This window comes from Fundulus heteroclitus, chromosome 16 (genome assembly GCF_011125445.2).
Source record: "Fundulus heteroclitus isolate FHET01 chromosome 16, MU-UCD_Fhet_4.1, whole genome shotgun sequence".
In the NCBI taxonomy this organism is placed as follows: domain Eukaryota; kingdom Metazoa; phylum Chordata; class Actinopteri; order Cyprinodontiformes; family Fundulidae; genus Fundulus; species Fundulus heteroclitus.
Window position 1 is genome coordinate 34605459 of NC_046376.1, and position 23021 is coordinate 34628479.

General features: G+C 42.0%; 1 protein-coding gene and 1 long non-coding RNA gene across 2 annotated transcripts in view; both read left to right on the plus strand.

The window, feature by feature from the left end:
* The window catches only part of lin7b (lin-7 homolog B (C. elegans)), a 61876-nt gene that overhangs the window by 11484 nt on the left and 27371 nt on the right, over positions 1-23021 (plus strand). The gene's annotated exons all lie outside the window — the stretch shown is intronic.
* Positions 7475-22600, plus strand: LOC118566436. The gene is made up of 3 exons (XR_004933009.1): positions 7475-7557; positions 11058-11105; positions 22568-22600. It is a non-coding gene; the product is annotated as an uncharacterized LOC118566436 (long non-coding RNA).

Sequence of the window (23021 nt, forward strand, 5' to 3'; positions counted from 1 at the left end):
TAAATTAAATGCATAAATCAGACCATTAGTTTTTCTAAGTTAAGCTAAACTTACCTTAGTTAAGCTAAGATTATTCTCAATTGAAAAACGTGTCTTTTTGGGATTTGCTGTAAATAGTGTTAAAAACTTGTAAACTCATCACTGCTATTGAAATGTCAAAATAAAGACAATACTTTGATGGTATTAAATAAACAATTTGATTCATGTTTAATACTCACTTTCCGATTAACATCCATGTTGACTAGTAAGGAAATAGATAGTGCTGCCATGGAAGTGAACTGTGGGTCGGAACTTCTATGTCTGAAACTGCGGTCTCTGGGTCTGCAGACACATGCTTCTCAATTCATTGTGGTGTTAAAGAATACCTTTTTAATTGGAAACAACAATAGTGGAGCTGCGGGTCTATAAAGGCAACTTTTAAAAAAATCTTAGGCGAGAAGATAGTAATGTTAACCAGTAAAATCTGCTCGTGTGTCTTCTTTTTTTTGGATCAGTCCCATGTAAACTGGATCTTTCAAATTATGTAGCCCCTGAATTGGGACACACCACTGAGCTATATAATACACTGGAGTGCTAATCACCGTCTGTTTGAACGAGTCGCTTTGAAGCCACCAGCCGCCATATTGGTACTCCCTATTTCCCCCAGTAACTAGGGAATATGTGCGCTACAGCATCGAATAACGAGGATTTTCTCATGTTCAGGGGGGGCTTAAGACTTTTAAAATGTCAAATGCCATATACTTTTATGTTATGTTCTAAAAAATATCAAGTATTGAGAAAGTCATGTGCTGAAATATTTTGCATTTTATTCATTTAAATATATATGTTTAACATTTATAAATATATAAATAACAATATACAAAAACATATATTTACATATGTGTATACATATATATACATATATACATATACACATACTTATATATACATATATATATATATATATATATATTTAATATGAATAACATGTAAAATATTTCAGCACCTAATTTCCCAGTAGTTGATAGTGTTAGTACATCCACTGACTGTAGAATTACCTGTGAAATATTTTCACTCAGCCAGAAAACTGCTTGTTGTTGCAAGCAAATCCTATGGGATTCTGTGAGAGTAGGGAGTAGCAAGATGGCGGCCAGTGACTTCAGTTTTTCGGCAAAATCAGCACTCCAGTGTATTATATAGCTCAGTGGGACACACCCAGTGCACCCATTTCAGGGTCGCTAAAGCTGGAAGTCACAGGTCCTGCAACCCTAGTGGCGAAAAGTTACACAGTACTGCTATAATGTTGAAGCATACAGTTCTGTTATCTTTGCACAAGAAGAAATCAGCTCCACTGTTATCTGTAGAGGTGTCTTCAAGTCAGTGAAACAATAATGTAAATGCAATAGACGAGTATTTCTATGTTGAGAGAAACTATAAGAGAAGATAGAAAAAATATCTTTATTGTCCCACAATGGGGAAATTCAGTCGTGACAGCGGAAAAAACAGATACACACCAGATCAGTAGCTAATGAATAACAAGCTAATGTAAAGTTCTAAAGCAAGACGGAATTAATTTTATTAAAACAGGTAAAACAAAAATTACACATTGCACAATTATTGATAATACAACAATAATAAAAATGCAACATTTCAGAATCACAGGTAGGCAGGCAAACAGGAAATGCTGGATTAGACTCAGCGAATGGCTCGAAATAACCTGGCACTGAAGAGTGGACTGAGGCAGGTATAACTAGAGGCGTAAACAGGTGACCGGAGTTGAAAACTAATTATTGGAAACAGGCGGAACTGATCTAAGGAAGGGTAGTGACCATAGACATTATATACGTAGACGCCCCATTGGACGCTGCCGACCGCTAGGCCAACGTGCCTATAGGGCGGCCATCTTGGGTCAGACCACAGATCAGACAACTGCTGTCAGAATGAATAGGAGGCAGCTCAGATCTCATTTTAATCATATGTTCACAATGCTCGTGACCTTTCAGTTAGAGTACACAGATTTATTCAGAACCAAAACAATTTCAACTGAGTTCAAACTGGATGAGATATATACACGCATTTGATAAATATATATGTATATTTGATAAATATATATTTTCATAGACTATTCATCGCAATACCTTTTATCATAAATTGGCTCCAACAGGATAGCTTCCTACTTCATGTACATTTACAAATGACACTTTAAACCGTACAAAAAACAGATACTCATCAGTGACCATCTGCCACTTTTTAAGAGTATGTGATGACAACAGTAATTCCCTGAGATCTGGTTTGTAGTGTCCTTTTATTTGCGCACCGGAGTAAAAGCTGGGCATCCTGGGATGCTGCTCTGTTGGCACACCTCTCACCCGACGACGCGCCGTCTATGTATACATGTCTGTGGTGGTGACTGGGAGTGGAATGACCTGATTGGTTAGTGACTGGACACAGTCAAACTTATTGGATGGTGGTTGAGAGGTGGATTGAACTCATTGGATAGTGGCTAGTAACTGAGAGGTGAACTGAACTGGCTGATTACTGGCTTGTGACAGATGAGTGACAAATTCAATGAAGAAAAATCCAAAACTAAAATTAAATAAAACCCAAAATATGACACCCTCCAGCTGTGCAACAGCTCCGTGCCTTGGGTGGGAGACATTGTCCATCAGTGATATTTTTCTTCCAGTCCTTTGTCTCTAACCTCCTGCACTGGGTCCAGGGGGCATCCCAGGACAGAGCTGGCCCTCCAAATGAGTTTATCCAGCTGCTTCTTCTCAGAAAAGATTAGAAAAGATGGTAATCCAACAGACCACACCATAGAGGGTGGCTGATGCCATCACAGAGTTAAAGAAGGTATTTAGGAGCACCCCTTGCCCTCCAAAAGACCTCAGCAACGTTAATGTGTAGAGCTTGCTCTTACCCTTCTCGTAAAGAGCATCAGTGTTGCAACTACTGTCCCGTTAAGCCCAGAGTGTTTGGGAGCAATTTCCACCTGAAATTACATATCTGATATAAATCAACTACAGAAGGTAGTCCAAAGGTATAGAAATGGTATAGAAATGTAAATGTAATATTAGTATTTGTGTGACACTAATGCATTAAAGAATATTTTTCAAGTTGAAACCACTATTGCGAATGTCACTACGTCTGATTTATAGGTGAAGAAACCAAGGAAAAATCACCTCAATATTTTTCAAAATAAACACTGCAAAACTACATGAAAACCCTTAAGAAAATATGAGAGAAGCCTCCGACTTTGTATATTCACATCTTGATATAGCTACAGCAAATCTGGACTGAATCAGCTGAAGCGTATTTGTTTCACAAAGGTTTTAGTAGGCAGTGTGCCAGTCGGGCCTATGATTTTGGCACAATTTATCCAAAACTGCTCCAAATGTGTTTTTCATTGTAGGACCCCTTCTGCATATGAAAATCTTTTTGCATTTTGCACAGTATAAATCAATCTTTTTAACATAATCATATCTTTTTAACAAACTTTTAGAACGACATGTTCGCTCCTTTGTGTTGCTATGGTAATAGACATTGAGAGAGGAGAAAACAGTGCTGCAGAAAGTTACATTGTTAATTGGTCACAGCTGCAGCTCGTGAGAAAGTCCCTGGCTAGGCCGCAGCCTGCCCTCTTCTCCGAATCTGAGCCCACCACTCCCTTGCACATTGCTATATTGGCTGCAGCAAGACACCTAAAGTCGTAACCAAACAACTCATAATCCAAACATTTATAATACCACTCAGAAAATCCTCAAGCATTGACCTAGACCAACGGTTCTCAAACTTTTTTAGCTGCACACCCCCTTCTGGGTCCCCACCAGACCCCCAATCCACCATACATTAAAAAAAAACAAGCGCAATAAGCTTTTTCATAGCCATACTAAAGGCTTCATGTTTAATCATACTCAAATGACCAGGGGTGTGTGCACCACACTTTGGGAATCCCTGACCTAGACAAACAAAAGAGGAGAGTGAGGCTGTCTCCTGCCTGAGTGCAGCTGCTCACATGTTTTGGAGGAGATGGGTAAGAGGTGAACATTACAAATTGTAATGTTTCCATTCACACAATCTCATGTAATGTTGTCATTTCTTAAACTGACTCGCGCCAGATGGAGATAGCTCCACACGTCGTCAACACATTCATCTGTAATTGCTGCCATTGGGAGGGATTTCAATACCACATAAAATGGACAAGCCAATCAGGATTGCCGGGTGGGATTTTTGTAGATGTGACGTATCAGAGAAGTGACTGATTTGATTCAGACAACAATGGTGGCTTGCAGCTAGGAAGCAAGCACTAACATTAATGATGCTATTTCATCAGTGTTGTCCAGTCTACCTAATAGTAATTATTCAAAAGAACACCAGAGAACAGCTTTGAAGGCTTTTGTTAGTGTAAATGATGTTTTCGTCCTTCTCCCGACTGGGTTTGTCAAGAGCTTGTAGCACATCAGGAAAGATGACGGACAAGTGGTTTATCCAATCATACAAGGATTTTTGATAAGGCCCCTCCTTCTGAAATACATCTCCAATAGAGCAATCCCAGATGTATGTGTCTCCACACGCTCGTCGGGACTCCATCCATCTGGCGAGAGTCAGGTTAGTCATTTCTTGGTAGAAATACAAAATAATCACCTTCACAACCAGATCCAGTTGTAAAGTCGGTGCCACCACTGCAGAAAGCCCCGACTCAAAGACGACAGGAGGAGCCGCTGAGCCTCTCTCCTATTCAAGGCCACAAAAGGTGAAACAAGCCCAGGATTCTTAACATGCACATGGTCAAAGTTCAGGGACCAAAAATATCCTGGCTGGTTTCGGATCATGGACAGAGATTTAGTTGAAGCAGGGCAGTAGTGGCACAAGAGTTGGGAGTCTTGTCCTGTTGGGAAGGGTTGCTGGTTAGATCCCCCCTTTATGTCCTCGGGAAAGACTCTTCACCCGCATTGCCTGCTGGCGGTGACCAGAGGGTCTGGTGTTGCTGTTATATGGCAGCTTCACTTCTGTCAGTCTCCCCCAGGGCAGCTGTGGCTACAAACATAGCTCACCAACATCAGGGTGTGAATATAAGCTGTAGGCAAGGTACATAATCTTAGGTACTTAAGAGCAGTTCAATTCATAACCACTCTAAATCAATTTAATTCCTATTCATTCATAAATTTCATTTCAATAGAATGCGATCACACCATTAGAATCTGAATTGACTGCAATTGCATGCACTAAATTTACAAAACATTGGATCAAAAGATGAGGGTTAGCAGTGGCGGATAGAGGCGGGGGCGAGGATGGCGCGCGCACCCCCTTTTTGAGACCAAAATTATTTTTTTAGAGCCCAAATTTTAAACATCCTTCATATAATTAAAATTAATAGCCAGTACCTGTCATCGATAACGCGCTCAAGCTAGCGCGGCGGTTGAGATATCCGAGCACAGACCCGGGCATGGACGGAAGCAATACTTTTTTTTTCTTTTTTGACCTCGGAGTGGCCATCGTTCTATTAGTACTATCTTTGATGTGTCAATCATACAATTCAACCAATCAAATCAATGACTGAAGACAACATGCTAGCCAATTACAGCTGGAGAGGGGCGGGTCGCTGGGTCATACAAATAGCCTTCAGAGAGAAGCCGCTGTTCGGCTGTGGTCACCGTTGGTGTCCGGATGAATATTCGGTCTGATTACCAAACAACTACAAGAAGTGACAAAGAAGCAAGCGAGAGCGAGCTGGAGGCAGCGCTATTAATTTCTGTTTGAAATGTCAGCATTGAAGTCAACACTGGAGTAAACATTTACGCTAGGAGGGTTAGCTAGACAGCTAGCAGCACCAGGAGCAGAACTAAGCAGTAATACTGCCAAACTGAAGAAACTTGGGTTACTTCAGGTAGAAGTAACCTGCTTTGTTCTGATCCTTGTTCTCCGAGCTGCTGTAATTACAGAACCTCGGCTAGTATGAATTTTTACTTCAGTCACTGTTCAGCCTGACACCAGTGCTCATGTTTATGTATGCTAATGCTTGACTTTTCAGTCCAGACACAGCTCTACAGGTTGCTGTATCTCACTGTTAGTTTCCATCCCAAACCCAGCATAAAACCTGCCCAATATAAAAAAAAAACAAGCCCAAAACTCACACTCTCTCGTGTTAAAAGTGCAGAAGTATTAAACACATGAGAACATGTGTTGGCCCTTTTTTAAAGAAAACATATTACATATACCTAATGCAGAAATATATTTAGTTATTCTAACATTAAATAATTTTTACACAAATATTTTCTGAAAAATGACTGAGTGTCACTGAGTGTCAGTTTTGCCCCCCCGCCTGTCCATGCCTGGGACAACTGACCCGTTGACCCCCCCCCCCACCCCCCCACCTGTCCATGCCTGGGACAACTGACCCGTTGACCCCCCACCCCCCCACCCCGTCAGCGGGCGTGGGTGGAACAATCATGTAAATGATGTGGGTGTGGTCTGTTTTCCTCATGTTCATCTATCTTGTATGCTGATGAATGAATAAAAAATTTGATGTATTGCCCAGTAGTTCTTTGTGGTTAAAGTTCCTTGCTTCTTGCTTTAGTAGTGTCACCTTAGCATGATGAGAGCTGGAGAGTGTGAACTGCCCACAACGCATCTGTTAACGGGATGCTGGAATGTAGAGAGACAATACAGACAAGGTTTGGAGAAGCAACGGATAACAAATTTTTATTCAAAGAATCAGCATAAATATGACAGAGGAGTCAATGGAAACTTCCAGAATTGTAACTACAGGCAATTCAGTAAATTAAGATGTATTCTGATGAAACATGTTCCTCAGAAAGAAAAAAATAACTTTTGCAAATAGCAATCGCTAAGCAGATATTGACCAAACATTTCACTAAAGTGACAGTGGCGCAGGAGTTATGAGTTTGCTCTGTAATTATTAGGTTGCCAGTTGGTAGCCTCGCTTCTGTTACCGTGAGCTTGTGAGAGTGAATGACTGAAATGGAGTGTAAAGCGCTAGACAGTACAGGCCATTTACCATTGATGGGGCAGTGGTGGCCTAGTGGTTAGCATTGAGCTGGTGTCTTTGAGGTTCTGGGTTTGAATGCTACTCTGGCTCCCTGAGCAACACCCCTAGCCCCAGAATGCTCCCTGGGTGTTGTACAGTGGCAGCCCACTGCTTAGGAATAGGTTAAATGCAAAGGATACATTTCATTGGCATGTATGTTGCAATGACAACAAAGATTATTAGTATTAAAGCCAACATTTCTGTAATTAAAAAAAAGGCTGAATATTTATATTATTAAATGGGCCTTTATATAAGTGTATGAACTAAGACAGCTAATTAAATAATGCTACAGCAAAAGAGATAATAAAGTTTCTAAATGTGCCGTGTTTTCATCAACAGCATGATCTCAGGGACTTTCACGGGTTGTGTGGTTTCTTGTAACAGAAGAAGTTCCTTCTCTGGCTGCAGTCTCTAATCCCAAATAATGTGCTGCTGTTCTTCTCCAGGACACCACACCTGACAGCAGGGCAGCTTGGAATGTTCTGGTACAACACCGGCTCTCCACCCACCCAAAACCAGTCATCACCCAGGTAACGCAGGCCAATCCACACCTACAGACATGTAGCAGACAGATCCGCATAAACACAGAGCATGAACTGGACAACAACACCAACTCAGAACAGTAAATGGCCCACCTCCTCAGTCGTAGCCTGTTGGGCTCTCTCTAGTGCAAAGTTCTGGTAATCTGTAGTGTTCAGGGTGGCCAGGTCAAAGCTTTTTTCCTCCTCATAGCCTTGATTGTTCTGCTTATCTTTGTTCAGAGATCTGCAGTGTTCTAAGGCTTCTTCCCAGGTCTTATTCTCTCTCACCAGAACCAACTTCTCAGCAACACATATGAAATTGTGTTCCCTTGAGCAAACATAATTTAGCCATTGTCCTTCTTGGTACCATTTTGCAGCACAGTGTTCATTTCTTTGTGGCTCTGTAAGAAACAGGAGTTTGATAAAGATGTTCATGTTAAAATTGATCACCTATGAACAAATGTTTCATCTCTCTCCCCCCAATCATAACATCCATCCATCCATTTTCTGTCACGCTTGTCCCTCATGGGGTCGCGAGGGGTGCTGTTACCTATCTCCAGCATTCAGTGGTACACCCTGGACAGGTCGCCAGTCTGTCACAGGGCAACACAGAGACAAAGAACTATCCACACACACACTCACACCTAAGGAGAATTTAGAGAGACCAATTAACCCAACAGTCATGTTTTTGGACTGTGGGAGAAAGCCAGAGTACCAGGAGAGAACCCACGCATGCACAGGGAGAACATGCAAACTGCATGCAGAAAGACGCAGGGTCAGACATAGAGAGAGGCGTGGTTTGATACATGTCTTGTTTTGGTCTACAGACAGTGCTCATGTCACATCCAGTGGTGAAAAATCACTTATTGCTCCTTTATGCTGCACTTTCAGCAGCCAGTTTATTGACTCAGCATTACTGAGTGGCATTGACTCTAAATAAATCTGTGAGAAACAGTGGGATGAAAACACAATGATATCATCATAAATAATGTTGTATGTTTGCTACTTAAGTAGCAAACATACAACAGCTCTGTTCTCAAAAAACAAAATAAACAGTAAAAGTAAGAGATTAATAAAGTAGATTCAGTCCCACACCAGCTTCACCGCGGTCACCACTGACATAGAAGCTATTGATTTCATCTGCCGGCATTTTCTCCACATAGCGTCCTGCTATTGGGCCGCACTGTGCAGCACTGCGGCACATTGCAGCTGCCTTTGATGGATGGACGGACGGACGGACGGACGGACGGACAGACAGACAGACAGACAGACAGACAGACAGACAGACAGACAGATAGATAGACAGATAGATAGATAGATATAAATCTTTATTGTTATTTTGTATGCACAGAGTGCGTACAGAACGAAATTTCGTTTGCTTACAGCTTGAAAAGAATCACTCTAGAAATCACTGTTTGGGACAATAACGACAGACAGACCAGATACGGTATTTGGACGGTATCTGGCAATCTGATACCATCAACCATCAACTTACTCTTAAAACGATCTTGTGATACGTTATCTAAAGAAGAAAAATACGTTGAGAACTCGTCGTTTGCTCTGTTTGCGTCTGCCACTGTGCTCGCCTTCTGCCTTCCAGTCCGGCGCGCAGGCGCGAAAAACCCGGAAGAAAACAATAGCAGTGAACTGGCTTATACCCTTTCCCCAAGGTAGACAAAATGGCCTCGAATGAACTCTTTCCAACAGGCACCCCCAAACAGTTGATACTTTCTCTACCATTGTTTAAGTACAACTCAGCACTATATCTGAATATGAAAACAACAATGCAAATTTAAATACAAACAGCATGAAAGTACACAATGCCAAAACTCAATGACAAAAAGACTCAAGTAGCTATCGCTTCCCCTCTTCAGTTGGTACCTTCCTGTGCCATTCCTCCAACAGGAAGGCCTAACTCCAGGAAGTGGGGTAACACCATAGACATAATATAAGAGTAGACGCGTCGTTGGGCGGGTTCTCCCTATGCTGCGATGCGTCAGTGCAACCGCCATCTTAAATGTGGCAAATCTGCAGTTACTCAGTCACTTAAACAGTATCAGAGGAACTTTAATCTCTGAATATACTTTGTATTCGTAATATTTTTTTTTTGTAATATTACAAGTTTATTTTCGTATCCCTTTAGCTTCATTCTCCTGAATTTATTCTCCTAAAGAATAAAAATATTTAAAATAATCTAACTTGGCCCTATTACTCTAGGAGTGAAATAATTCTGCAAACTGTGATTATTCTGGAAATGTTCCCCCTTAATTCTCATAATATGACGTTTTTCTCATAACATTATCACTTTTGTGTTTGTTTGTTTATTTTTACTTTATTGACCTAGGACTTTTTCCCCCTCATATTATTAATTTTACCTCTTTAAAACTCACCCAAAAAGTCTGTTCCTAAAGGTTCACATGTGACACGGTTTTATGAAATAATGAAGACCACAATGTTTAGATTTAACAAATTGATCCTTATATTCATAACACATACACACACAAATATATATGTATATGTATATGTATATATACATATACATATATATATATGTATATATATATATATATATATATATATATATATATATATATATACACATATATATATAAATATATATATATATATATATATATATATATATATATATATATATATATATATATATATATATATATATATATATATATATATAATGTGTGTGTATTTATTGCAGCACAGGAATGAGGCATCTTCTCTGATCCACGTTCACAATAAAAGAACTCAACTTCTTTTATTGTCAACTCAACGCCACATACAATATGGCGGTGACGTTGACGTGCGAACCTGCGCCCTATGACGCGTCTATGTATATATGTCTGTGGGTAACACTTTCTTCTGCCACACATTAGGTAAGATCACCAAAATAAAATACACAAGTTAAATGAAAAACAATTACAAACAGAAACTGAATTGATTTAAACCAAGATGTTATAGTAAATAATCAGTAGAAATGCAAAACATAAACAAATCCGGGATAGTATATATATATTTGCAAACTAAAGACTAAATACAATATGGCTAAATCAAACAAACCAGAATGTTACCAAAATATATATAAACAGACAAATGGTGTTCTCACCCACTTTGTCACAAGCATTGAAATTGAAGCTCAGAGGAGGACCAGATTCAAAATTTGTATCCATTTTCTCAGTATTTGGTAGAATTGTTTTAATATATGGAATCATGTGCATTTATTGCTGATTAAAAAACCAAAGACATTAAGAGGAAAGGTTTTTGTCATTGTTCATGTCACCAAGTCACTCGTGACTTTGCTTGCCATCCTGTCTATTATCTCTGCAGTGAGTAAGCCAGCTCTCTCCACCACCAAGAGCTTTGCTTGCTCCTAGACAGCTTTTCAGCCTGATTCAGAGCTTTATTAATATAGCTTTTAAATGCAACACAGAGTCGTTGCATTTGATTTGATTATAAACTATTTAATGATGTAGCTTTTTATGTGTAATTTTTAGGAGAAACCACTCTTTGTATTGGACTGGAATCTGCTGAGAGGATCTGGGGTAAATCCAGTCAGGTTACTAAAGTAGTCCTTGGAGTTTCCTGTTACATGTTTTGTTCTTCGAGAGTTTCATTGCACTTTCTTGTGTCTTTGTTGAACAACCACTCATTTAACAAAGACAATAGCAGGATAAACAAATTACAGAGGGAAAATATGAAGGCCCATTTATTTTCAATATGGTCATTAGTTCTATTCATGCCACTTACCAGAAGGATCCCAGTTGGTAAATGATGGAATCTCGTCTCCTCTGGACCATTTCCATGGAGCATCATTATTTTCCCGGTACAGTCCGATCCAGGCTAGGGTATAAGGAAAGACCGAACTTTCTTCTTTACTTCTGATAGTGATCAGGTCAGTGTGTTTCTCCCTGCAGAAAGTCTGGGCTTCATTCCAATTCTTTTTGTTGGTATAGAGGATAAGGTCCATAGCTGTGAGATTTAAATACAGCCCAGACACGGGTTGAAGGATGAACAGCAGGGTGACAAAGCTGTCGATGATCCTCATCATGATTTTATGGACAGACTTTCAAGAAACCTGCAGTTAGATTAACATTTCTTATGAAATATTTGCTTTAGTGAAATATATGACATCTTGAGCCTGAAGGAGAGAAATCATGAAAGGTTAAATGGGCAGGATTTCTGTGTTTCTGTAGAGATGCACTGAGAAATCAGCTGGCAAACAGAATTTTTAATTAAGTTGAACCCTGATCCGTGTCTGGCTGATGAGAAAATGAAAAATATAAAGAAAATTTCTGATAAGTGAATGCACCATGCTAGAGGCTGTAATGTCACACTTACATGGACTCTCTTCAGTGTGAAGTTGTTACTTAGTGAGAAAGATTTCTAATAGCCATTGATACTTTCAGCGTGTTTGTAGTTTAAATGATCAATGAGGCATTTAGATGAAACTATTCTCTAGAGGCATCTTTAGACACATCTGCTCTTTCTTTAGAATTGAAGGAGCAAGATGTTCAGCTGATAAAAAAAATGACCGACCTTTTATCCTTTTGTGCTTTTAATCTTTATCATAAAAACGGCTTGATTTTAAAATGGCAGTTAATGTCAGAATCTACTTTCTGTATACATACAGAGGTGGCTGTTTTTTAACCTAATTTCTAAGACACTCAAGCCAGTTTAAGAACCAGAATAATTTAGTCTTTGTTCTGAAATGGTGGCTGCTCTGAGACCGTGGTGTTCCATCACGCTAGATTCCCAATATACAGTAAGTAAATTAATTCAAAGAAAAAAATATGTAAGTGTGGTGGCAGTAGCATCATGCTGTATTTATATATTTCATGTTATGGTGCCACGCAGCAGACTCATCATGAAATAATTTAAATTGTCACCTTCACCCATAAAACTCAGTAGGGAGACCCTGACGCCTGATTGGCCGCATCACACAGAGCAAGACAAGACAACTTTTTCCTAGTTCTGAGGCAGGCGCGGAGCCAGTGACACATTACTGTAATATTCTGACTTGGTTCCTGTTTATAATTTGGTTAAAGTTAGCTTTTTCTTGCCTTTTGGTTTATTTGTGTTTTAGGTTCTGGAGTTCTGTCATAGTTTGAGTTCTGTCTTAATGTGAGTTTTGAGGTTTATTTTACATTTATTGTTTTAGGTTTGGTTTCTGGTCTTGTTTTGAGCCTCTGCACTGATGTCTGGTCTAATTACTTACTCTGCACACCTGCCTAACTCCTCCCCTGCTGCAATCACCTCTCACCGGTTTCACCTGCTTCCACCTCCATATAAACTGTTGAGACCAGACATCAGTGCTGGGTCGTCTTGTTGAGTTTATGGGTGAGTATCCTCCTGCAATATTCTGTTTTTGTTTGCTTTTGGATTCTTGACTCCCTGGGGTCCGTTCTTCGTACGTCGCTAACTCAGTTAGCTGGATTTGATTGTTGACGATTTGGCATGATCTTGGATTGTTTGGTTCTTCGAAACTCATCTTGGACTTGCTGTCATAGCAACATGTGCGCCAGCTTAAGCCTGCTCGCGAGCAGGCTTATTTCATGTAAACAGAATTAGATCGCAGCTGTATAAGCGGAGGAAATAGGAAAGTCTATGGTAGCCATGTCCATTTTTACGACAGCAACCTGTTGCTGAAGGTGCAAGAATAATTTGCAGAGTTTTTCGAATTAATCGCGTATTGCGCAATAGACAGGATCCTTTAGCGCAGTGCCACAGTGTAATTGTAGAGAGATTTTTCTTGGTGGCTGTTATAAACAGACAAGCACATCATTTAACAGTGGCTTTTAAAGAGGAAAAAGTGGTGTTAGAGCCATAAATAGAAAATATTTAAGTTATTTGTATGATGGTTTGCTTTTTATTTTTATCATATTCAGTAAGAAGATTTGTTCAGGCCATTTTATTGTGAAGTTTAGTTTACTTTGAAAGGCTTGCTTCCTGTCAAGCCTATATTGTATTAGAAAAAACTATGGATGGATTATTTAGACCCGGAGCAATACAGTTTTACCGTGTAAACTGTGGATGACTTGGAAAAGGAAGAACTTCATTGATAAAGATTTTTTTTTTTGTTAAAATTCACAGTTTGCACGCCTCCTTTACTTCCAGTGTCTAAGGAATGACACCGATATTGGATCTTTTGCATTAACAAGTGGCTTTTTAAAATAAAGTATAATAATTAAAGGCTACTGTTTTGTAGAATATTCTTGTGCTTCACTTTTACTTGTTCTAGTGGGTCTCGTGGAGGCTCTGACATAAAAGACCAAAGTAAATATGAAATTATTAAAATGCACAAATTCATACTGTAGAAAGTGATAGAAACATCTACCATGGACAGTATTTACGCATTAATTTGTCTGCTGCTTTTTGCCAGCCCTCTCTCCTGGCTTTAGCAGATTTTGTGGTGTTACCTGTCATTTTAATTAATGACTCAAATTCGGCATAACCTTCCATTAAAAGCTCGTGTTCTGCTTGGGAGAAAAACTGTGGGCGTTCTTTGGCCATGCTGAACAGCCAATAGCAGCGCTGCTGATCAATGTTTCTGCTATCGATGCATTTCCCCTTTTAAACAAACGCATGAACGCGCAGTCATCTCAGATAACTCAATCCAGCCATACTAATCGTAAACAACAGGTGTGTTGGAAGAACCCAGTTAGCCGGATCAGGATTAGCCGCTTGAAATCATCTTGGATGTGTCATTTGATCTTAGATGCAACGTACGAAGAATGGACCCCTGGTCTCCAGAAACCTGAGCCATTCTGCCTGTCTGTTCCTGTTTTTACCTGCCCTGCTTGTCTGTTTATTTTTGTGCCGTCTTTTGGTTGTGTATTTTTTTTGGTTTTTGCCCCAGTCTTTGATTTTTGTAAATAAGGAACCTGATCTGAACCTCTGCTGGTCTGGCTGAATTCTGGATCCCCTGCCTCTGATCACTACAATTACAGAGGGTATCCATCCATCCATTTTCTGATCCGCTTAATCCCTCATGGGGTCGAGGGGGTTGCTGGTGCCTATCTCCAGCGTTCACTGGGCGAGAGGCGGGGTACACCCTGGACAGGTCGCCAGTCAGTGGCAGGGCGGCCCATATATATATTGTGGAGGAGTGAAAATGACGACACAAAGGATGTAGGTTTGAACAGCTCTTTACTCGACTCCAACTGAGAGCAACTGTACAGAAAACCATATATATACACCAACGAACAAACATATTTCTCATCACTACAACTTCTCCACTGAGTGAGAGTGGAGCCCCCTAGTGGTCCGCCACAAATGCCCCCCCCCCCCCCCACCCCCCCCGAACACTCAGTAGGGTAAAATAACAAACTAATCCAGATTCGTGCGTTTCAACAAACGTCCAAAACGGCTGAACTTGGACCCTGTAGGATGATCCTGGGACATCCGTGCCTGAGGACGAAGGCGACATGGAGAGGCTGCAGGGGGGTTGAGCTCCGATAAATGAGGATCTCTGGAGGAAGAACAGCGGTCCATTAAAACAGTGGAGGGGGGTCTTCCCCTGCGAGGAGCTTGGGCCGTTACCACCTGATCGTCCGCCAAGACATGAGCGGGTTTGAGCCTATCAACACAGATAGTTTCCTTACGCCCTTTCCAAATCCAAAAGAAAATGTTTAGGCCCTGGTTCAAGGACTCTGAAGGCCATCATACAAAGGTTGTAGGGGTGTTCTGTGTGCATCGTGTCGAACGAAAACAAATTTAGAGGTCTCTAAGTTCTCAGGAACAAAGGACTGGGGCAAACAATGGTGAACAGGGGTGGGAACATGAAAGGAGTCTCCCTGAGGGAAAAAACGTTGCCCAAGTGGACCGAACTGTGGCGCAGGGGAATCAGGTAAAAACGCCCCAGGGACACGCAGGGGCTGACCGAAAACCAGTTCAGCTGTGGAAGCACCAAGGTCCTCTTTAACGGCTGAACGCAAACCGAGCATGACCCATGGAAGGCGGTCAACCCAGTTTCCATCAGTTAAAGAAGCACGGAGCGTAGCTTTCAAAGACCTGTGGAACCGCTCACACAACCCATTAGCCTGCGGATTGTATGCAGTGGTGCGGTGGATCTTGACCCCCAGACCATCGGCCATGGCGGACCAAAGCTCTGAAATGAACTGTGGGCCCCTATCAGAAGTAATGTCAGAGGGGGGGCCAAAACGTGCAACCCAGTTGGAAAGCCCGGGCCACCGCTGCTGACGTTGTAGATGACAGCGGAACCACTTCCGGCCATCGGGTTGTACGATCGATCATGGTCAGGAGATGTGTGAAACCCTGTGATGGGGGAAGGGGACCCACAAGGTCTACATGCACATGATCAAACCGCTTGTCAGGGATGGGAAACAGTTCCAAAGGTGCTTTAGTGTGCCTCTGGACCTTAGCACGCTGGCACTGAACACAGGCTGCAGCCCATTCTCTAACTGTTTTGCGCAGTCCAGTCCAAACGAATTTAGAACTGACCAGTTTGACGGAGGCCCTAATGCCGGGATGCGAGAGGGAGTGTAACGTGTCAAAAACCCGGCGGCGCCACGAAACAGGAACCAGAGGGCGGGGACAGCCAGTAGAAACATCACAGATCAGAGGAGGACCACCTTCCTGCATCTGTCTTTCCTCCAGCTGGAGGCCCGTGGACCCAGACTGTAACACGAGGATGTCTGCATCACTGCGCTGGTCTGCAGCCATAGCAGAAAAATCGATACCGACATAAACTGGGGAAATCAGCGCACGAGACAGACAGTCACCAACCTTTCTCCGAATGTTCTGATGGGAGAACCGTTAGCGGCGGTCAGCTGGGGACCGCAGCCTTCAGCAAGCCTGTCGGAGCCCGCCGGGGGAATGAGGCTCTTCTGCGAACCCGAATCCACCAGAAAATGTCTCCCCGATCGCGAATCCTCAATAAAGAGCAGCCTCTCCTTATCGCCGACGGCCGCGGCTGCTAGCAGGCGTCGGCTTGGTCGTTCCCCGGCAGCTTGAAGCTGCAGGGCGGGAGGCAGCGCCGCACCCTGACGCCGAAGCGCTGATGGTAGAAACAAAAAACCGGCTTCTGGCGTTTCCTGGTGGCGATCGCTGCCATCACCGATGGCTGATCGACCGCTGAAGACTGCAAAGGCTCAGAAAAAGCTGCCGTCGTTTCCTTGGCCAGCGACTGGACCGTGAAGGTCTTGGAAGCCAGGAGGATGCGATCAGCTTCCTCAGCCAGCGAGCGGTAATCCTTCTCCCGCAGCAGGGACGAGTTAGCCAGAGCGATCCGCACCGGAGCCGGGAGTTGTCACAGGAACAGGTGGATGAAAAGAAATCCGCCTTCGTCGTCACCCAGCAAGGACAGCATACTTTCCATGAGCTCCAAAGCGGAGCCATCTCCTAACCCCAAGAGAGAAAGCAGCTTCTCGGCGCGTTCTGCGTCGGACAGGGAGTAACGGCGGAGAAGCAGGTGTTTGAGCGCGCTGTACTTTCCGTCCGCGGGAGGGTTGCGAAGCAGGGTCATCGCGCGCCTGGTGGATGGTGGATCCAGCGCTGAAACCACATAGTGGTACTTTGTGTCGTCCGATGTGATTCCACGAAGAGCAAACTGTGCTTCGACGTGGAAGAACCATGATTGCGGATCATGTAGCCAGAAATCCGGAATCTTAACGGCCACAGCAAAAGAAGCCGGTGGAGGTCCACCAGAGACAGCGATCGGCTGTGAGGAGCTGGGCAGGCCATCAGATGTGGACATGTTGGCTCACAGGGGTCACCAATGTGGAGGAGTGAAAATGACGACACAAAGGATGTAGGTTTGAACAGCTCTTTACTCGACTCCAACTGAGAGCAATTGTACAGAAAACCATATATATATACACCGACGAACAAACATATTTCTCATCACTACAACTTCTCCACTGAGTGAGAGTGGAGCCCCCTAGTGGTCCGCCACAATATATATATATATATATATATATATATATATATATATATATATATATATATATATATATATATATATATATATATATATATATATATATATATATATTAGGGCTGGGCAAGTTAACGCGTTAATTTTGCGTTAACTCATTACACTATTAACGGCGATATTTTCTTTAACGCGCGTTAACGCATGTTGCTCACATGCTTTTATTTTGTGAAGGTCTGTTGCTGCGGTGTAGGGGTTTGAATCAGAACAGTAGGTGGCGATAATGCGCCGATAACCTCGCTGTCAGCCAAACCTCGGATTCAGAGTAAGAAAGGTGCTGGCCGGAAAAAAACAAAGCCGACATGCGGAAGGCTGTGTTTCCCGCAGGAATAGACCCCTTGCAACCACGTGACTCCATTACCCAGAACCCCTTGCGTGGCGGCCATATTGGTTGGCAGCCACCCTTACCAACATGCAATCCAAGCCTTATGTGGATGAGTTACAACCTTCTGATAAGGCATTTTACTATGCTAAATGTACAAGGATCGGTAATGCGGACCCTTTGGCTCTTCCTGATATGGATTTTTCTAGCAATCCCGATGATTGGCCATTGCCACTGGCCATTTGCTATGCGGATCTGGTGAACTACCTTGTGTTGTCACCCACCCCAACGTACAGTGGCGATCAGATGAAGGCGTACAAGAGTTTGGAAGCGCACAAACAGTTCACTGCCGGATGGATACGTGAACTGTCTGTTTGTTACCTGAATGATGTAGCAGTTGTCCGTGGAAGGGTGAGTTTAATATTGTTCAGTCCGCCGTCGTGAGGTTTTCGTGAGCGCATCCTGCTGTTCAAGCAGAGCTATGAGGGGGCGACCTCCGCTCTTCTCCGTCCCCGGCCCGGGACCCGCGGGGCCCGAACGTCGGTCGGCTCGCAGAGGGGTTGGGGAGGGCAAGCGCTCCGGTCCGCGCAACGCGCTGGCCGCCTGTTTCGGCACGCCTCCACTCGCGGGGCGGGCGACCTGCCGTGCCGCGCGGCTGCCGGTGCGGTGCGTGAGCTGGGCTCGACCCCCTGCTCTGGTTCCCTGTTCACCCACCGTCGCTCGCCTGCCTCTGCCACCACAGCAAGCGGTCCCAGAGGGGGCACGACGTACAGTGTGTACAGTCCGATCGCGCCGCACAGATCGTGAGCGGTGAACTTTTTAAACCCCGCGGTTCCGTTGTTAGCACACTGCCAGTCTATTATGGTAGGCAACCTATAGAACGACTTTTTGTCCCTCCCAGCACGATTCCCGCAACCAACAATGCAACAGGTTTGCACCATATTGAACAATCGCTCCGCCGGCCATGCGAGTAATAAGCTAACTGTGCCAGTGCAGTGGTGGGCTGTCACGCTAGCGTGCCCACCAAGATGGAGGCGCACACCCCCGATCACGTGACTGTGACGTCAGATGCAAGGGGTCTATTTGCTTAGGCGAGGCGGTGAGTTGGCGGCCGGAACAAGTTTTGTGCGGAGCGGAGCGGGGGGGTCTGCTTAGACGCCGTCGGTGAAGTCGCTTCTCGTTTCAAAGTATCCATGTGTTTTTGCCTGTTTTTCCCTGCCATTTACTATATGCACGCGAGAAAGCAACAACAAAAAAACGTGTGTCAACGTCAAATAAACGCAAGCAACGCAAGCATATCGAGTTAGCAAGCATTTCAGTTTAAAGTTCTTCCAGCAACAAATATGACAGAAACAAGTTAGTTGTAACCACTGCCAAGTTAAACTTTGGTATTGAACATAAAATGATAATGCTGCTCCCTGCGGTTACCTCAGAAATTGCCTGTTTTTGGTAGATTTTTTTCCTCATAAAGAGAATTCCCTGTCAGTGGCAATAAGCTTTAATTTATTATTATTGCTATTTTTTGTTTTACATGTTTAAGTTGAGCTTTACACTAAATATGTGTTACTGATAAGTGCTACAAATGTTACAACACTTTTGTTCATATGGCAGCAGAACATTAAAATAAAAGTGCTCTTTACACTACTTTTGAATTCATTCTTGGAGTTTGTAAATACAATGCGATTAATCAGGGCGATTAATCGCGATTAAATATTTTAATCGTTGCCCAGCCCTAATATATATATATATATATATATATATATATATATATATATATATATATATATATATATATATATATATATATATATATATATTAACCAATTTTGTTGGGAAGAACTCATTTGGCACTATCTCCAGCGTTCACTGGGCGAGAGGCGGGGTACACCCTGGACAGGTCGCCAGTCTGTGGCAGGGCGGCCCATATATATATATTAGCCAATTTTGTTGGGAATAACTCATTTGGCACGACCCCAGCACCAAACATTAGCAAGTGTAGTGACTACTTGTCCATGAAAACCAAAAAACTCAATACTTGAATTAAAAATGAATGTAACTAAAATAGTCACTTGATGAAGTGTACACAGTACAGAAATTCCAAAAACACGTCAAAATGCAGTTCCGTGTTGGTTTATTCCAGGTCTCTGCAGGCAAACAACATGGTACAAACTTGAAACCATCCCTTGCTGCCTGTCCTGCTCTGGTTCCTGCATTGGTGATTGCTTTACCTGCTCATTCATTGATTGACTAATGGTGACTGACTGTTGGTTCCTGAGGACTGGTAAAAAACCATATGATCACCCACGTTCATCTCGAGCTACCTAAAGTCTATGTATATAGGTGACACACCCAAGACCCAAACAAAATCAATAAACTAATTAAACAAATTACTAACAAATAATTGTATTCTTAACAACTAAATTTAAACAAAAATATAAATATAAATATAAATTCTAAAACGTAACAAAAAATAGAGAAATTGCTCCAACAGCCAGCTTGAATTTGGTTGGACCAAAATAGAAATATAACATTCTAATCAAAATGCTAACAATATCTGTTCATCTTAACAGTGAAAAGTTATCACTCGAACCCTGATGTCAATAGTCGATTAAAGCAAAAATACGCCGCACAGTGCTGAGGCATCCTTCATCTGTTCACTTTAAACCAGCAGGTTAGGGTAGCAGGTCAACCGCCCCAAGATGGCGGGCGTAATTTCTGCTGCGACAGTCAATGCGGGGTCTACTGTTATATATTGTCTATGGCAGCGACCCACAGTAGAGGCTGACAGGTAGAGAAACCAAAGGAATGTTTAAATAGTAATAGTAATATAATAGTAATTATATCTAACTAAACAGAAACCTATTAGGTTACTGAATGGAAACAAGTTGAAGAGAATAAAATATATGAAAGACTTTAATCCCCACGAAAACCCTCATCATCAGCTGTGCTTTGAGTATCATGTCTTTTTCTATCATATTACAATTCTTTGCATAACCCCCTCTGCTTTTCTGTTATAAAATCCTTGCCTTCTAAGCAAATCAGTGAGTTGAGAAACCGATCCTGCTCCGCCAGGCAGCCTGGCCGAAAAATAACTATTTGAAATAAATACATGAAATAAATAAATATAGTGTGAAATCTGTACTCAAATGAATTTATTTAACAAAAAATACTTTTAATTATTGTCATTATTTAAAAGGTATGTTTAAAGGTGCATCTACGTAATTTAACTTTTTATTTATTTTTATGTCAGTAGCTCACTCTGGTTGCATACAAAGTTTTTATGAAATATTATCACGTCCTGCTGGCGTATTACTTGTTATTTTGCTGTTTTATGCTTTGTTTTGCTCAGTTTGTTAGTAAATAAAGGCTTTCCTGTTTTTTATGATTTTTAACAGCAGTGCGTACTGCGCATGCGCAGCAGGGGTTAAAACAAGGAAGCTGCTAATGGCATCTCCCAGCCAAACGGTGATAAAAAGTCCAAGATCCAGTGAAAAAAAGTACAAGAGGGAAAAAACTGGAATGGAGCTGGGAATATAGACTGACCGATGGTGTTCACTGAAGTGGATACTTAACATTAGCAAATGGCAAAACAAACCCAAGAGAATGTAGAAAAAACTAATAAAGAAAATATGGAACAGTTTAACTTTACATTACTAAGTAGGTCAAACTTAATTTCAAACAGTATTTAACAGATGAATATGTTTTCAGAAGGTGTCCTTAAAACACATCAGAACCTACCTACATATCAACTATCCTAACTATTCCATCAATGCTTACCTGATGGTGGAGCTGCAGCAAGACAGCCTTGAAGCTCAGTTTCAGGTAATGAGGATTTTCTGTCAGTACACTTTATAAAAGACTCAGTTGACCAATCACAGCAATGCACCAAACCTGGCAGGATAAACAGAGCAACCCTGGCACCATGTCATTGATGGATCTGATCTCCTGTCCTCTCTGCTTTGCATCTTGTGCTGCATCTGCTTTCAGTGACTCAGGACAGTGGTAACAGCTTTTCTTTGTTTAACATGTCCTGTCTGGCATTGTAGCACACGGCAAAAATGAAACTAAAAATAAGTAACGTTTTCTTGAAATTAGTGTATTTGTCCTTGATTTGAGCAGCTAAATAAGATGATCTACCAATGGAATAAGATTTTTGCGCTTATTTTGGAAAACCTAATCTCCATCATCTTATTTCAAGTGCAGTATATCTAATTATCTTATTTTAGGGGTTAAAATACTCAGGGGCCTAAATCCTCGACAAATACACAAATTTCAACAAAAATTTACTTATTTTTAGTTCCGTTTTGCCGTGTAATAATTATCTGGATGCCAAAGAGAGCCTAACAGATTTACTTTCACTAGTGGAGCATTACTGCTTTTGCTATAGTACTTGATATGTACGCAAAAGACTTTACTGGATATTATTTTGGGATTATTTCAAAATAGACATAGAAATGGAAACGTAAAAGAGAAAGGAAGAGAAAAACGAGGCAAGATGTAAAAAAGGGAGAAAAGGTGAGAAAAATAGAGCAGAGAAAAAATAGTGCAAGATAACATCCTCTGAGTCTGCTTCTGCAGAAAAGATAAAAAAAGACAGCAAAACCAACCAAAATACACATCACAGGCAAAAGACAGCAAACGCTTTTGATAACATCACTGAAAAATACACAGTATTATTACAAGATGCATTTAGTGACAGCCAAAGCTAATTATAGGGTTTATCTCTATAGAAGTGAGATGTCCCAGGAGAGGGCATAGCCCAAATCCCAACCTGACAAAAAGGTAAGCGCATAAACACAGGCGCACAGTCACATTCACATGTTCGCAACCCATTACCTATTCATGTAAACGCTCATAACTACACTCGAAAAAAAAAAAAGGTACACACACTTGCACTTACCATACACATCCTGTACTCCCATGTCCAGGTACTGATAGTCCAGAGGGGCATCCAGCACCCAGACCTGGGAGGTGATCCCTATCACAAGGATGGGGGAGCAGACCACCTGAGCCACAAGCTAAGACCAGGGCTAAGCACCACCTCAACCTGGGAAAACCTGGTCCAAAACTAGCCCCAAAGCTCTGCCTCGATCCCACCCCCAACGACCCCCTAACCCATCCATCTAGAGACGGGGCCAACACAATCTGAACGAGCCAGCCAACCAGAACTCACCCCATGAGCCC